This window comes from Tamandua tetradactyla, chromosome 10 (genome assembly GCF_023851605.1).
Source record: "Tamandua tetradactyla isolate mTamTet1 chromosome 10, mTamTet1.pri, whole genome shotgun sequence".
Classification (NCBI taxonomy): domain Eukaryota; kingdom Metazoa; phylum Chordata; class Mammalia; order Pilosa; family Myrmecophagidae; genus Tamandua; species Tamandua tetradactyla.
In genome coordinates, this window is record NC_135336.1 from 57,775,431 (window position 1) to 57,791,727 (window position 16,297).

Sequence of the window (16,297 nt, forward strand, 5' to 3'; positions counted from 1 at the left end):
CATTTTAACTTAGGCTTTATTAATTTCTTTTTTCATATTTTCTATGTTCTTCAGACTGGATTATTTCTAATAATTTGTCTTCAAATCTTTTGACTCTTCTACTTTCTCCAATATGTTGTTAAACACATCCAGGAAATTTTTAATTTCAGTTTCTTCTCTCTTCTAAATGTTTGATTTGATTTTTTATTGTTTCTAATTCTCTACTAAGATCCCTATCTGTTTACTCATTAAGACAAAAAGGCATAATAGTTTCTTAACTATATTTACCTTTAATTCTTTGACATATTTATACCTGCTTTTTACAAGTTTTTGCCTTCTAAATCTAACATAGCCATCTCAGTGTTGTTCTCTCTTAAATGCTATTTGTCTGCAACATGGGTCATGTTTCTAATTTTGCACTAGCTATTGTGGATGATATGTTGTAGAGACTCTAGAATTTGTTGTCCTCTCTCTGAAGAGTCTTTATTATTCTAATAGGTAGTTCAATTACTGGGTGAGCACCTTGAAATTGTGTAGACTATTATTGTTGCTAAGATTGATCCATAGAAACTCCACTATTCTTTAGTTCCCTTGAATTCCTCAAGCTCTAAAGTATTAATCTCTTCAGGTCCTAGTTTTAGGTTTTTAAATTTCATTTATTCTAAACCTTACTCTATAGTTTGGTCCTTATTCATAGATGGCATCTTTTGGTGTCTGTGTTCAATGCCTAAGATCTTAATGAGTTGTTAATGGTATCTCTTCACTCTAGCTGGACCAGAATCCCACATCTGCCAGTTCCCCTTAACCTCCATTACCTTGATTGCACGCTTAATACAACAGCAGCTGTTTTCTAATGATCCAACCCCGCATACATTTAGCCCAACCTTCAGACAAGGATGCAGAAGGCTTGGCTAACTCTGGAACAGTTCTCTTCTCTCCAGTGCACTGATCCCAGAGATACCAGTTACATAAGTTGTTCCAAATGATGATCTTATGTCAGTAGAACTATCTGCCCTTCTTGTACTCCTGTTTCATGTGCTGTAATAAGGAATTTGCCAGAGAAGACACAAGGCTTTCTTTGTGAGTTTTCATTCCCTCAGTGATCAAAGATTTATACAACTTGTCAGCACTTTAATAATGTCTAGCACACGTAAGTGCTCAATAATTTCACTTTGAGTGAATAAGGAAAACAGTTGCACATGTATTTTTCCCAGTTTTATGGTTGTTTGCTGTATGAAGGTAGCCCAGTATCATATCTAGAATGCCAAAAGACTTAATCTCAGTAACATCTCATCTCCATGGCCTTTTGCTTTTCCTTTATCTTCACTATGCCAACCCATAGGTGAAATGCAGACACTTTACACGGGTTGTTCAAAGATCGAACAAGAGATTTGCATGTGTTAGAATTTACTGGATTTGCAGAAGAGAAAGGATTTTACATCACAGACACGCAATTAATTTTATTTTTTTAGACATTCTTGCGGTTTAACACATTTTTGCCATTTTACTAGAGCAAAATTCTGCCGGATCATTTTTGTGTCTAGTCTTCAGCCTCCTGAGATGTTTCTACCTTAACTCTATTCCCTTTCCTTTCTCCACTCTCCCACTCACAAATTTCTATTCATTTTTTTTTATGCATAGTTGCTTAGCTATTAGTTTTCTTTTGCTCTTTATTTTCACAGTATAGCTTCAGGGTCTTATTTTCCACATCAAAGGAGATTAATTTCCTAGACAATACTCCCTCCTTAAGTAGAACTTTGGTGCCAGTTGATACAATAATTATACTTATAAATGTATATTTACAGGGATACATAAATATGAATATTCAGATATATTCATGTAAATATCCATTTAAGTCTTTGTCAATTTAACAGGCATTTATTGAAGGCTTTCTGTATTTCAACACTGGAGTTAAAATGACTAAAAATTCTTAGTCCATCCTTTCCATTAACTCCCATTTAAGTCAGGAAATAAAATCTGTAGAAAGCAATGTATCAAGTTCTATAATGGATATATATATTTGGCTTGCTATGGGAATGCAGAGGGGTTAGCATGGAGATAGAGAGCTGAGAATGGACTTTGTAAAATGCAAAATGATCTGCATTTGTGTCATTTTCTATAATACTTTCCTTTTTTTTTTTTAGTGTGTGATGTGAGTAAAATGTTTCCTTCTTTGTACTGTTGTTTATTCTTTTCCAATAAAGGTAGCATGGTTAGGTCTTCAGGATATTGCTCATTGTTATATTCAGAAGATAAATAATGGACCCTTTTGATTAATTTAATGCCTGTGATTGCAGCAGCAGGGAAAAGAAAATATTTTTAGGTGTGTTAGGAATAAGCGTCAAAGCCCTTTAGACTGAGCAGACAATCCAAGATACAACTCTTCCCTGATGTTAAAGACAATCTGTCCCTGCCTTATCCCCACTCTGATTATAGCTCATGTACCCTGATAGTTTCTATTTGAGAAACTTTAATAAGATAGCCTCATGTTTAAGTAAGTAAATAAGGTGGCAGGAAAGATTTTAATTTTGAAAGTTATGACAGTGAAAGTGCATTGTCTTCTACTGGAGCAATTTAATTCTTAATTGTTCAAAATCTGTTTAGGGAACTGGGTATCTTGAAAGATTTATAATGGCACAGAGAAATGTCAGCAGGAGGAAACACCAGGACTCATTAGCTTGTTCTCAACTTCTAGGCAGGACTGGATCCACGCCTTCCTCAACATATGGAGAGCTTTAGGAAAGAAGGGCCCTAAGATAATTTCCATACCTAAATCAGTGCATTGAAATGCTGTGTTGTCAAAAAAACACTCTATGGGAAATCACGTGATCTGACATCTATTTATATAACAACTATTTGCTCCATGATACTATGCTTACAAAACCTACCTGTATTTGTTCTCTTATATGTAAAATGACAGTGGTCAGATACAAGTTTGTGAAAAATTGCATTCAGAGAATGTGAATTTGGAAGAAATGGCATCACTTTTTAACTTTCATGAAAAATAAATCTGAAAGTTATAAACTGTATAGAATATTCTTTTGATATTGGGATACCATGATAATTTATTAATTTCATTTTAAAAATCCTCAGTATTGCAAATATTCAACGTATTTTCTTAACTTCTAAAGTTATGTATTCTAAGATTGAATGCAATTTTGAAATGTAGATAATATTCTTATTTCTTCTAAGAGGAAATTCATTACTTTTTGAGCATCTAGAAGGAAGATAAAATGCCTGAAGCTTTTTGGGAGAAAGAAACCAATCAAATATAAATTATTATTGGAGCTTAGTAATTCCTTCAGGAATAGAAAAAAATTTCCTTCAAGGGAAGCAAATTGAACCTTTTAATTATTAAGGTAAGATTTAGTATATCATAACCATCAGTCTGAGTTTAGCTTCCAAAAATTTGATGTGGCAATAACATACTCTTTATTTATGGAGCTGTGCTTCTCTATAATAGGATATCGTGGGGCGCTTGTTACAAATGCATATACCTCAGCCCGATCCCAGTATTCTGAGTCAAAAATCTCTGATAGTGGAATTTAAGAGGCTGCATTTGTCACAAAAACCTCGGGTTGTACCCATGTAGTTGGTCCAGGGACCAAATTTGGAAAATACTGTGTCTGGATGGTACAAGAGAGAAAGAAATGCTGGTCTTCTGCAGCTACAGCAGGAAGTAAATAAAACACAATGATACAGTTAAGGAATCTAGTCTCCCAAGATCACTCGTGCTGCGTTGTCTTTCATCTCATAGATGGCATTTTAATTTATTAATTATGCTTCTTGACATTTACACTTTGGTTGTATCTACCAAGTCACCACTCGTGTTCATTTTTTCTCCTCTCTAAAACATGGAGGTTTTGAAAAGGAGGCCTTTTTTAAGGACACACCTCTCTAGGAATGACTTCTGTGGTACTGCAAAAATGGCCACAAATTCTTCCCCTCCCTGTTTATCTAATATAAGACCTGCTTTCCAGGAGTCCGAGCTTAGTCAACTGATTTGCTTTAGTCAATGGAACAGTAGCAATTGTGACACAGGCTGAGGCTTGACAAGGGCTTACACACCTGCTGCTACTGGAACCCTTTAACCTCTATGTGGAAAGCCCAAGGTAGCCAGTACAGAATGAGACTCGTGAAGACCAGTCATCCTTGTTACCCCAAATCAACAGCTGCTAACTACCACAATGGGAATGAGACCAACCTAGGTCAGCCAGCTGCTAAGGGGTCCAACAATTGACCAAGATGCATGAGAAGCCCAGCAGAAATCAGCTGACATGGCCCAGAATTACCCAGTGAACCCAATGAATTGTGAGATGAATAAATTAGAGTCAATTTAAGCCACCAGCTTTGTAGATTTTTTTTTTTTTTTTTTGCGGTAAGTCTGACACAATCAATCCTGTAGGAGTGGCGTTACGACATCTACCCTCTCTTGGTTTACGGGGATAAAGTGTGCAGGTCTTATAATATCAGCAGCATAACTTTTACCCCCACTCTAGTTCAGCATCACTGATGGGGCACATCAAGGAGCAGGAGCTTGAGTTCCCAGCAGCTTTTTCTACTATCATTGCAGACTTGCTTTGTATATTCAGAATGAAGGTTCTATATCATTGTCTTGGAGTCACTCATTCATTGATTTAAATAAAGTTGTTAAAATAATGAAAGTTGCATGAAACAAGTTACTGAGGTATTTTCAATAAAGGAAAAACATTGGTTTCTTTTTGCTTCTGGCCATGAAGTATTTTGAGAACCTGCTGTGATTGTATTTGTAATAGAATAAATTATCTATTTAAATTAAATAATTTATCATTTATTAGCAAACTTTCTAAATCTCCAACCAGGGAACGTGAATGCTTGCAAACAAATGATACGTATGACAAAGATGCCTACTTATGCAAATTTCCTTAAATATATACTTAATAAATTTATGCATACTCTATATGAGATCAGAACATTAGAAAATGAACACATATATTATTATATATATAATGGTATTATATGTATGTATATATTTTATACCAAACCTCTTTAAAGTTTACTTTACGTTTAATATTATATCACTGCCAATGCTTTTAAGCGTAAAAGCATTATAGCCCCACTGAATTCATCCCTTAATGCTTTAATGATTATGCTGTTTTAAATTAGGTACCTTGGGTATTTAGTTTGCTGAAGCAGTTGTTAAAGCAGATACCTAAGATGCCTAATGTTCAAACAGGGAATTCTAAGGCGCTTAGGGAAATAAGTTAATTAGAAGAAAACGTGATTTTGTGTAAATGTTTGTGCATGTGTCCATTGATAATTCAGACATTATTCATAATAAATAGTTACAAAAACTTATTCTATTTATGTAAAAATATATTTTAGTGTATAGACCTTTCATATGAAACCTTAAGTATATGAAATGACTTTTCTTTAGCGCTCATTAGAAAACTTAACTAGTCTATATTTTCCAATATTGACCAGAACTTATCTATCTCCCAAGACATAAGTCAAATCCATATCTTTTTCTATAACACTCCTACCCTAAATCCTATAGAAACATTAATTATGGATAGTAATACATATATGTGAAACTAATTCTAGAGCAATTATTATTTCTACACACCAAATGAAGATATTAATTACAACTTTTCTTTTTTAAAACAAATCTTTGGCTCCATAAGATTTTAATTCACACTGGGACATGTGGACACCTGTTTATTTACAAAGCCTTCACTCATTGGGACATAGATTCAAAGAGTTCAGACAAGAATAAAATAAACTGGATGGCTTCCTTTTAAATCCAAATGTGACTTTCATCTTTGTCACAAAATAAGCACAACATTTGGCAAGATTGGAAGCCTCAACTCCAGGCAAGTTCAAGTTGGCATGGAATCACCTTGACAGGCTCCAGATCAGCAAGAATTCTCAGTTCTGAAAGCCTCCTTTTGCTAAATGTAACTTATCCTGTTCAAAATGAGTAAGATAGGAGAGAAATAGCCTCAAGATCAAGAGGAGGATATATCAGGCTCCGTCAGCTCATCCAAGTATATCATTACAAGGTAGGTTAACAACAGCCGCCTGAACAAGAGTAATACCAAATGTGTACAAATGAGGCTATTCCTGCAAATTTGGAAAGGGAATGCTGTACTTTGTTTTATTCCAGCACTAAGACCATATCATTTCCCTTTTCTTGGAAGCAATTGGGTTTAAAAAGAGAGCTGGATAGATAATTATGCTGCATCTTGATTTCCACAATACTGGATTTATGATTGGAAAGGACTTTTATCTTCTGATTAAATTTAAATCTCCTCCTGAGCAGAATCCAAAGAGATATATGTAATAAAAAAGTCACAATGCTGGCAAGCTGGAACACTGCTAGGCTGAGTCATGTGCACAGCTTGAACTTTGGAGTCAAGATTTTTTTCTTTATTGAAGTTCATGATTTGCTCAGAGGGCAGTATCTTTTTCCCACGTCACACAAAACATGTTGGCAAAACCTTGATGAGATGCTACAGCATATGTGTGGTTATTTTAGAATTCGCCGTGGCTCAGGCTGTTGTAGAGCCAACCAAGCTGTCAAGTGACATAAAAAAGTTACTTAAACTGAAGAATGTCTTAGTAAATCAAATATTGATGAAAAAGAGCCCTTAATCTCATTTTCCTCTGGACATGCATTTGCTCAGTTACAGCTTTATTTACTTAAATTTTCAGTTCCCTTTTCTTTATTAGATAGCGAAAGCAGAAAATTTATTATCCTGCTAGAGATAGAATTCTGTGCCATATGATATAAATATCTGCCTCTTTTTCTGGGCAAATACAGTTCATTATATGCTCCTGGTGTTAATATCTCTAACCAGTCCTTATTGATAGAACTTTCCCCAGGCTTTATTTTTACATCAGTGTAATGTGAAATACTGTTTTGCCAGATTGAAAATGCTGTGGAGTTCTACAGTGAATGGGTTATATGCTTTACTACCTGGATTTTCCTCTTGTTCATTTTTCTCTTCAGAATATAATAGAGAGATTTAGGAAGCATCCAAAAGTTCGAAGTGTAAAATGAGGGCGGTGATGCAGAGGACACCATCTTCACTTTATACATACCATTACAGATTTTCAAAGGACTTTGCATTTTGTCAAAAATAGGTGATATTTATCCCATGGGTCAGGTGAAATTATTCCAAGTTCAGAATCTAACGTAGAACTTAGACATTTTATGGGTTTTAAGTCTCAAAAATGACTCCCATGTGGCCATGGAGGGATTCCTTTCAGTGCTACTAAAAAGGTGTTATCTCGAGTGCCATAATCACATGGCAGTGAGATAAATAAGCTGGTTTCCATCCTTAATTTTGGTTTTTCTTAAGAGTGGGTTTTTTTTTTTTTTAGAATATTGCTTAAGCTCCGTGATTTTATATTTCCTTATTGGCAAAAAGGTATAGTTATGGGTTACATTACCAGAGTGGTTGAGAAAAATGATACAACACATGCAAACTGCATATCCTGTTAGCTGTTTCATAAAGTTCAATTAATTTTAAAAATGTTTCTTTGCTCACATGCTAAGCCATATGTATAGCTTTGGAAATATTGTGCTGTTCACAGTTATTTTAATTCAGCTACACAGATTTTTAAAAATCAGGCTCTAATCTCTCTTTATACATGCATTTTTGGATATCTAATCCTCATATGCCTTCATTCTCCTTTTCTTCCACGTGTTCCAGTTTTTTGTAATTGATCCACAGCCAACCTGGAAGATACTTTGCTTTTAAAGTGTCAAAGTGCCAGAGACCCAGGTTTGAATGCTGGAGACTGCCTATGCCAAAAAAAAAAAAAAAATAGCCATTTGTTAATATAATAATATACTACTGGCCTACTGGGCAGTATAGATATCTTTTTTACAGCTTCCAAAGTCTTTATTACATAAAGCTCTGTGCTCCATCTTCCAGAGACTCCTACATAATATCTCACTGGTAAATTATAAATATTATTTTACTGTTTTAATAACTCACATCTTTTTTCTGAATTTTTCTTTTTCCCAAAAATAACGTTGACTATTTTCTCATGCATTTCTTCTCCTCTGTTTCCTGTTCGGGATGCAGTAGTGAAGGAACTGAGCATCCCTAACTTAGGCATTTCGAATAGCCTCTGGAAGAAAAAAAGTACATAATAACCAAGGCCCCATGAATTATGTACTCTATGAGACATATTAAACTGGAAAATTGTCTAAGTGTAAAGGGTCAGAGATAATAAACTGAACATAATGTCCTGTGTTCTATCTCTAAAGAAAATTAAATTTTAATGATGCTGAGAGCTCACTGTTCAAGAATGTCACTCTAACTAATCATGTAAATGACAGTTAAACTCCGGAATTGGGTTTAAAGTTAAACACCCTCTGCAATTGCTACTTAAGTACAGTGTGCACTAGTTGCTTCAGGCAAGCTCTTAAGGATGTCAGAATATTGACAGGCTAACCCAAGATGTGAGAGGAAGCCTGGAGATCCTAAAAATTAGTCACTGTTCAATGCCTTATTTGTAACATTCTTGTGGAACATTGTGCTAAGTATGTTAGACCCTTCAGTAAATTTCAGGCAACACCCTTCTCACTGGAAAATTTGTATCATATCAGTTGTATCAAAGGCTTAAGGCCTGCTCAAGAAATAGTTTTAGGGAGCTCTCATTTTCTCTTTTTTTTCTTTCATTTTCTGCTTTCTTTGAGTATGTGAGAGGCAGTCAGAGTGAGAGAAGAAGGTTGAGAGAGAAAGAAAGAGACAAAGACATAGAGAGAATCGTCAACAGAGTGAGTAAACAGTGAAGAGATGGCTATCTCTAAGACAGAACTCTTAGAAATGCAGTCTGGAAGCTTCCCTACTTGAGCAATGCTGAGGGGTCAGTTTGCTCTCTACACTGGAGCACATGAAAAAAAAAATGGAATTTTCAGTTTGAGAGTGGGTGGGAGTAAGTAAAAAGGATGTTCCAGCAATCGGTTGAATAAATCTCCCAACAAATGTGGATAATGTGTTTCTGGTGCTTGATTTTATATGTTTAAGAGAAGACCAGATGTTAGATGGTGTATTGCCACTGAATTTAAAAGGAGAATTTATTTAAAAGAGAAAAAGTAATTTGGGGGGGACAGTAATGATAGGAAAAGGAAAAAGGTGTCTGTAGCAAGACCTCTATGTGGAGAAGGCAAGAAATCCAATCAAATCATTTTATAAATGAAGAAATGTATGAAGTTAGATTGATATACAAACCTAAATGTGAACCTTTTTAAAGTTATAGATTAAAAATCAAGTAAAGAATAAATGAGAGAAAGCTCTTGACTATGCACTTGGTGAGATTTTGCACTGCCTTAGAATTGGTGGCTATTTGTGCAGACAAATAAGAACTAGCCTCCTCCCCATTCACAATAGCCACAGTCTTCCCTTCTGCATCCAAACTCCCCAACTGGTCCACACAGGAAATGAACCATAGAAGAGGAAGAGGCAAAAGAGTGTAGTTGCTGAGAGTACAAAGTTTGGGATAAAATGCTTTTATGTACAATCTCCCCCTCCTCAGCCTGCCAGCCAAGTGCAGAGTCATGGAAAACAAATTGAGCAAATGGAAGAAGGCAAGACTTGATTCCTTAAATGAATACTTGCTTTCTCACATACACTCAGGCCCAGCAACAGAGCACTGTTTACTTAAGAAGTTCTTAATAGACCTTAATTTGTTTTCCCTGGAGTGGGGATTTGACAGAAATATAACGTTAAGTGCCTGCTTTTCCCCCGAAAGATTTCAGAAGCAACTTGATCCGTGGATTAGTGTGCCTGGGAAAAAGAGAATGGAGATGTGTCCCTGCCTCACTTTTACATAGCCTTCTGAGAGTTTGAGCTAGGATCTCATTAAAACCATTTCAAAATATGTTTGAGTCATTTCGGCATAGCTTCCAAATAACTTTTCATCACAGAAATCTTATATTATAAGCAATAAACTTACATAATATTAGCCTTTAATTCCACATTTTAATGGGTGGTTGTGCTGGAATATATGGAGGGTCTTCATAAGAACATCAAGGAATTTTCTTTTTTAATTATTTGTTTCTAAATTTTAAATGAGAAATGTTCTAGCTAATTTTAACCATCCCCTGAAAAACACTTCCCACAAATAACTTGACCTCTTTGATATTCTTCTACTCTATTTTCAAGTCCCACATCTTTGCACTTTTCCCATATAGTTGCTATATATATATATATGTATATGGACTCCTGACAAAATCTCATCCTCAATATTATCATTTCCTGCTAATTATGGAAAAAGTGATAAAAATGTAGAAAATTGCAGTAAAATTAAATCGGATGGCATTAGAAGAAGCACACCTCTTTTTTTTCCAATTTAATTGAGATATATTCACACAGCACACAAACCAGCTAAAATATATGATCACTGGTTCACAGTATCATCATACAGTTGTGTGCATACATGCCCATCATCGATTTTAGAAGGTTTTCGTTACTCTAGAACAGAAATAGGGTGAAAATCAAACCAAAATTCTCTCATACACTTTATCCATCCCTGTTGTTGACTCATAGTATTGGTGTGGTAAAATTGTTAGTGTTGATGAAAGAATATTAAAATCTTACTATTAACTATAGTTCATAGTTTGCAATAGCCATGTTTTCCCCGTAAACCCTTCAATTATTCTTTTTTTTTATTTTACATTTGTAGTAGTTCATGAAAGAACTTATTTATATTTGTAGTGTTAATCAATGACATGCATAACTTTAAACAACCACTTCCAATCAAAGTCACCTACAACATGGCACTATTACTTATAATTCCAGTAATGGAATTATATCTGTTCGCAAACATTTGAGTTCAACCTTGTGAATAATCCTGTACATATTAGGTAACCATTCCCCATTCTCTAGCTTCTGTCTATTTCTAGGTACCCCATATTCTACATTTTAAGACTCTGAGTCAACATGTTCTAGCTGGTTCACATTAATGAAATCATACCGATATCTGTCCTTTTGTATCTGGTTTATTTCACTCAGAATTATGTCCTCAAGGTTCACCCATGTTGTCACACGCTTCAGGACCTCATTCCTTCTTAACTGCTGTATAGTATTCCATTGATGTATATACCACATCTTGTTTATCTACTCATTTGTGGATGGACTCTGGGATTGTTTCCATCTTTTGGCAATTGTGAATAACGCCACTAGGAATATCAGTGTGCAAATGTCTGTTCATGTTCCTGCTTCCAAATCTTCTGGGTATATACCTAGTAGCAGAATTGCTGGGTTGGAGGATAACTTAACATTTAGTTTTCTGAGGAATCATTAAAATGTCTTCTACAGTGGCTGCACCATTTTAACTTCCCACTATCAGTGAAAAGTGCCCCTATTTCTCCACATGCTCCCCAATATTTGTAGTTTAATGTTTGTTTATAGCAACCGTTCTTACAGGTATGAGGTGATAACTCCTTGTGGTTCTGATTTACATTTTCCTAATAGCTACTGAAGATGAACACCTTTCATGTGCTTTGTAGCTGTTCGTATTTTTTCTTTGGAAAAACATCTATTCATATCTTTTGTCCATTTTATAATCGGGTTGTTTTTCTTTCATCGTTGAGTTGTAGGATGTCTGTTATATACTGGATATCAAACCCTTCTCAGATATGTGGTTACAAATAATTTCTCTCATTGAATTGACTGCCTCTTCGTCTTTTTGACAAAGTCTTTTGAGACATAGAAGTGTTCAGCCTTAAGTAGTTCCAATTTATCTATTTTACCTTTCATTGCTTCTGCTTTGGGTATAAGGTCTAAGAAGCTACCTACTATCACTAGGTCTTAAAGATGTTTCTTGATATTTTCTTCTAGGAGTGTTATTTTCAGCCTAGGAGTGATACTGACTCTTATGTTTAGGTCTTTGATCCACTCTGAGTTAATTTTTGCATGAGGTGTGAGGTAGGTTTCCTCTTTCATCCCTAATCGGATATCCAATTATCCCAGCCCCATTTATTGAAGAGATTATTCTGTCCCAGTTCAGTGGATTTGGGGACCTTGTCAAAAATCAATTGACCATAGATCTGAGGATTTATCAGTGAACTCTCAATTCAATTCCATTGATCAATGTGTCTATTTTTGTGCCAATGTCATGCTGTTTTGACCATTGTGACTTTATAACAAACTTTAAAGTCAGTAAGTGTAAGTCCTCCCGCTTCATTTTTGGGAGTGCTTTTAGCTACTTGAGACCCCTTACCCTTCCAAATAAATTTAATAACTAATGTTTCCAAGTCAGCAAAGTAGGTTGTTGGAATTGTGATTGGTATTGCATTGAATATATAGATAAATTTGGGTAGAATTGACATCTTAACCACATTTAGCCTTCCTATCCATGAACATAGAATGTCTTTTCACCTATTTAAGTCTTCTTGGATTTCTTTTAGCAATGTTTTGTAGTTTTCGCCGTACAGGTCCTTTATATTCTTGGTTAAGTCTATTCCTACATACTTGATTTTTTAGTTGCTATTGTGAATGGAATTTTTTTCTTAATTGCCTCCTCAGTTAGGTCGTTACTATTGTAGAGAAACATTACTGATTTTTGTGCTTTAATCTTGTATCCTGTCACTTTGCTGAATTCGATGATCAGCTCAATAGCTTTGTCATAGATTTCTTAAGATTTTCCAAATATAGGATCATGCCGTCTGCGAATAATGAGTTTTCTTTCTTCCTTTCCAATTTGATTGCTTTTTATTCATTTTTCCAACCTAATTGTTCTAGCTAGAAATTCCAGCACAATGATGAATCACAGTGGTGAGAGTGGGCATCTTTGTCTCATTCCCAATCTTAGGACAAAGGCTTTAAAGAGACCGGTCTATCATTGAGTATGAGGCTGGCTGTTGATTTTTCATATATGCCCTTTATCATATTGATGAAGTTTCCTTCAATTTCTATCTTTTCAATTGTTTTTGTCAAGAAAGGATGCTGAATTTTATCAAATACCTTTTCCACATTGATCGAGGTGATCATGTGATTTTTTTCCTTCCAGTTTTTTAATGTGTTCTTTTACATTGATTGATTTTCTTGTGTTGAACAACTCTTATAAATCCCACTTGGTCATGGTGTATAATTCTGTTAATGTGCCATTGAAATAAATTTCCTAGTATTTTGCTGAGAATTTTTGCATCTGTATGCTTTAGAGAGACTTGTCTGTCATTTTCCTTTCCTGTAGTATCTTTATCAGGTTTTGGTATTAGAGTGAGGTTTGCTTCATAGAATGAGTTAGGCAGTGTTCCCTTTTCTTCAATTTTTTGGAAGAATTTGAGTAGGTTAGCTCTTCTTGGAACATTTGTAAAAAGCTGTTAGTTCTTTTTGGAAAGTTTGGTAAAATTCCCCCTGTGAAGCCATCTAGCCCTGGGTTTTCTTTTAGGGAGGTTTTGGATGACTTACTGAATCTCTTTACTTGTGATTAGTTTATTAAGGCCTTCTCTTTCTTCTGGAGTCAGTAGTTTGTGTGTTTCTAAGAAATTGTCCATTTCATTGAAGTTGTCTAGTTTGTTGGCAAACAGTTGTTACAGTATCCTAATATGTTTTTTTTATTTTTAAAATTTCTTTGGATTCCATGGTTGACTCCCCTCTCATTTCTGATTTATTTATTTGCATCTTCTCCCTTTTTTTATTTTATCAGTGTAGCTAAGGGCTTGTCACTCTTGTTGACTTGTCAAAGAATGAACTTTTGGTTTTATTGATTCTCTCTATTGTTTATTTGTTCTCCAATTCATTTATTTCCACTTTAATCTTTGTTGCTTACTTTCTTCTATTTGCTTTAAGGTTAGTGTGCTTTTCTTTCTTTAGTTTCTTCAGTTCTTCAATTAGATCTTTGCTTTTAGCTATTCCTTGTTTTTATTTGCGGGGGGGAGAGATGGAGTACATGGTTTGAGAATCTAACCTGGTTCTCCCACATGGAAGGTGAGCATTCTACTACTGAACCACCCATGCACCTCTCTTTCTTGCTTTTTAATGTAAGCATTTAAAGCTATAAATTTCCCTTTCAATATCACCTTCACTGAATTCTATAGGATTTAATATGCTGTATTCTCATTTTCATTCTTCTCTAGACATTTACTGATTTCTCTTTGACCCACTGATTAAGAGTGTGTGGTTTAACCTCCATATATTTGTGTAGGCTCTGATTATCTGGTGGTTATTGATTTCCAGCTTCATTCCATTATGGTCAGAGAAAGTACCCTTGATTAATTTCAGTCTTTCTGAAATGATGAAGACTGTTTAGTACCCCAGCATATGATCTATCCTGGAAAATGTTCCATGAGCACTTGAGAAGAATGTGTATGCTGGTGTTTGGGGGTGCAATAATCTATACATGTCTGTTAGGCCTTATTCATTTATCATATTAAGTTCTCTATTTCCTTATTGATCCTCTGTCTGGTTGTTCTAACTATAGAAGAGAGTGGTGTGTTGAAGTCTCCCACTATTATTATAGAAACATCTATTGCTCCCCTCAGTTTTGCCAGTGTTTGCTGCATATACTTTGGAGCTCCATGATTGGGTGCATAGATATTTATGGTTATCATTTCTTTTTGGTGAATTGTTCCTTTCATTCATATTTAGTGTCCTTCTTTGTCTCTTATGACATCTTTTCATTTAAAGGTTATTTTGCCTGATATTAGTTTAGCTACTACAGCTTCATTTTGATTACTACTTGCACAGATCTTTTTTCCATCCTTTAACTTTCAACCTCTTTGTATCTTTGCATTTAAGACAAGTTTTTTGCAAGCAGCATATAAATGGATCATATTTTTAATCCTTTCTGCCAAAACATGCCTTTTAATTGGGGAGCTTAATCCATTAACATTCACAGTTATTATTGTGAAAGCAATTCTTGATTCAATAAACCATCTTATCCTTTGGCTTTTATTTGTCAGATCTATTTTTCTCTCTTTCTCTTTTTATCCTTTAAGTTACCCTTGCTAATATTCAATTATGTGCCCTCCTCCTGATCTTTTTTTTTTTTTCAGCTGACTGAACTACCTTTTGTATTTCTTGTAGGGCAGGTCTCTTGTTAACAAATTCTCCCAGCATTTGTTTAACTGTGAAAATGTTAAACTATCTCTCACTTTTGAAGGATAGCTTTGCTAGGTAAAGAATTCTTGTCTGGTAATTTTCCTCATTCAGAATTTTAAATATATTGTACTACTGCCTTCTCACCTCCATGGTGCCCAAGGAATAGTCAGCACTTAGTCTTATGTGACTTTCTTTGTATGTGGTGAATCACTTTTCTCTTGCTGCTTTCAGGACTTTACCCTTCTCTTCAGTATTTGGCAGTCTGATTAGTTTGTGTCTTGGAATGGACCTAAGTGGATTTATTTTATTTGAGGTTCATTGGGCTTCTTTGGTTTTCATATTTGTATATTTTGTAAGGGTTGAAAAGTTTTCCCCAATCATCTCCTCAAATATCTTCCTAGACCTTTACTCTTCTATTCCTCTGGAACATAAATGATTTTTATACTTGTGCTCTCCATGTTGTCAATCATTTCCCTGATATCCAGTTCAAATTTTTCCATCTTTTTCACCATGTGTTCTTTTGTGCATTTGCTTATTCTTTCTTCTGCCTCTTTAAACCTACCATTGTGTTTGTCTAGTATATTTTAATTTGATTTATTGTACCCTTCTTTCCCATAAGATCTGTTATTTTTCTTTTTATTCTTTCAACTTCTTTGCTATACTGTTCTAGAGTCTTCTTGAGATCCTTTATCTTTTTAGTCAACTCATTGCAGTTATTTAGGAGATTTGTATGAACATCTTTGATTAGTTGTTTCAAATTCTGTGTCTTCTCTGGCTTTTTAATTTGGTCATTTCACTTGTCCATATCTTCTTGCTTCTTCATGTGCTTTGTGATTTTTTTGCTGGGTTCTTGGCATTAGATATTTTGATAAGGTTATTTTGAAAGTTAATTTCCCTCACTCGTCTAAGATTTTGTAGTTGCTTGGGTTTGTATTGAGTATCTCCTTTGGCACTTGATTTGTTATTAATTCCCAGCAAAATCATAGCCAGAGCCTCACACAGGAAGTGCAGCCCTTTTTGGAAGCCTGTTACAGCCTGGGCAGAAAAGCAGTTTGCCAGACTGCACTTTCACTGTCTTTCTGGCAGTTGTGAGCTTGGGCCACCCCTTCTAACAACCCCATCTCTCCCTGACTGAGGCAAACTGCTGGACAGGGGCCCGGCCAGGCAACAATCCAGTCAAGACTGCAGAAGCTGGCTGTAGATGGTGGGGGCGGTGTGCGCACTGTGCACCATGGCTGAGATCCTGCCTGACTGGTGATTCTTAGGCTCCTGCATGG

General features: G+C 35.2%; 1 long non-coding RNA gene across 1 annotated transcript in view; it reads right to left on the minus strand.

Annotated features, from left to right (window-relative positions):
* Positions 1 to 7,849: 7,849 nt before the first annotated feature.
* LOC143648503 (uncharacterized) overlaps positions 7,850 to 16,297 on the minus strand; it is a 173,849-nt gene continuing 165,401 nt past the window's right edge. The window contains exon 3 of the long non-coding RNA XR_013158574.1: positions 7,850 to 8,100. This is a non-coding gene — a long non-coding RNA (uncharacterized LOC143648503). The remainder of the gene's footprint in view (positions 8,101 to 16,297) is intronic.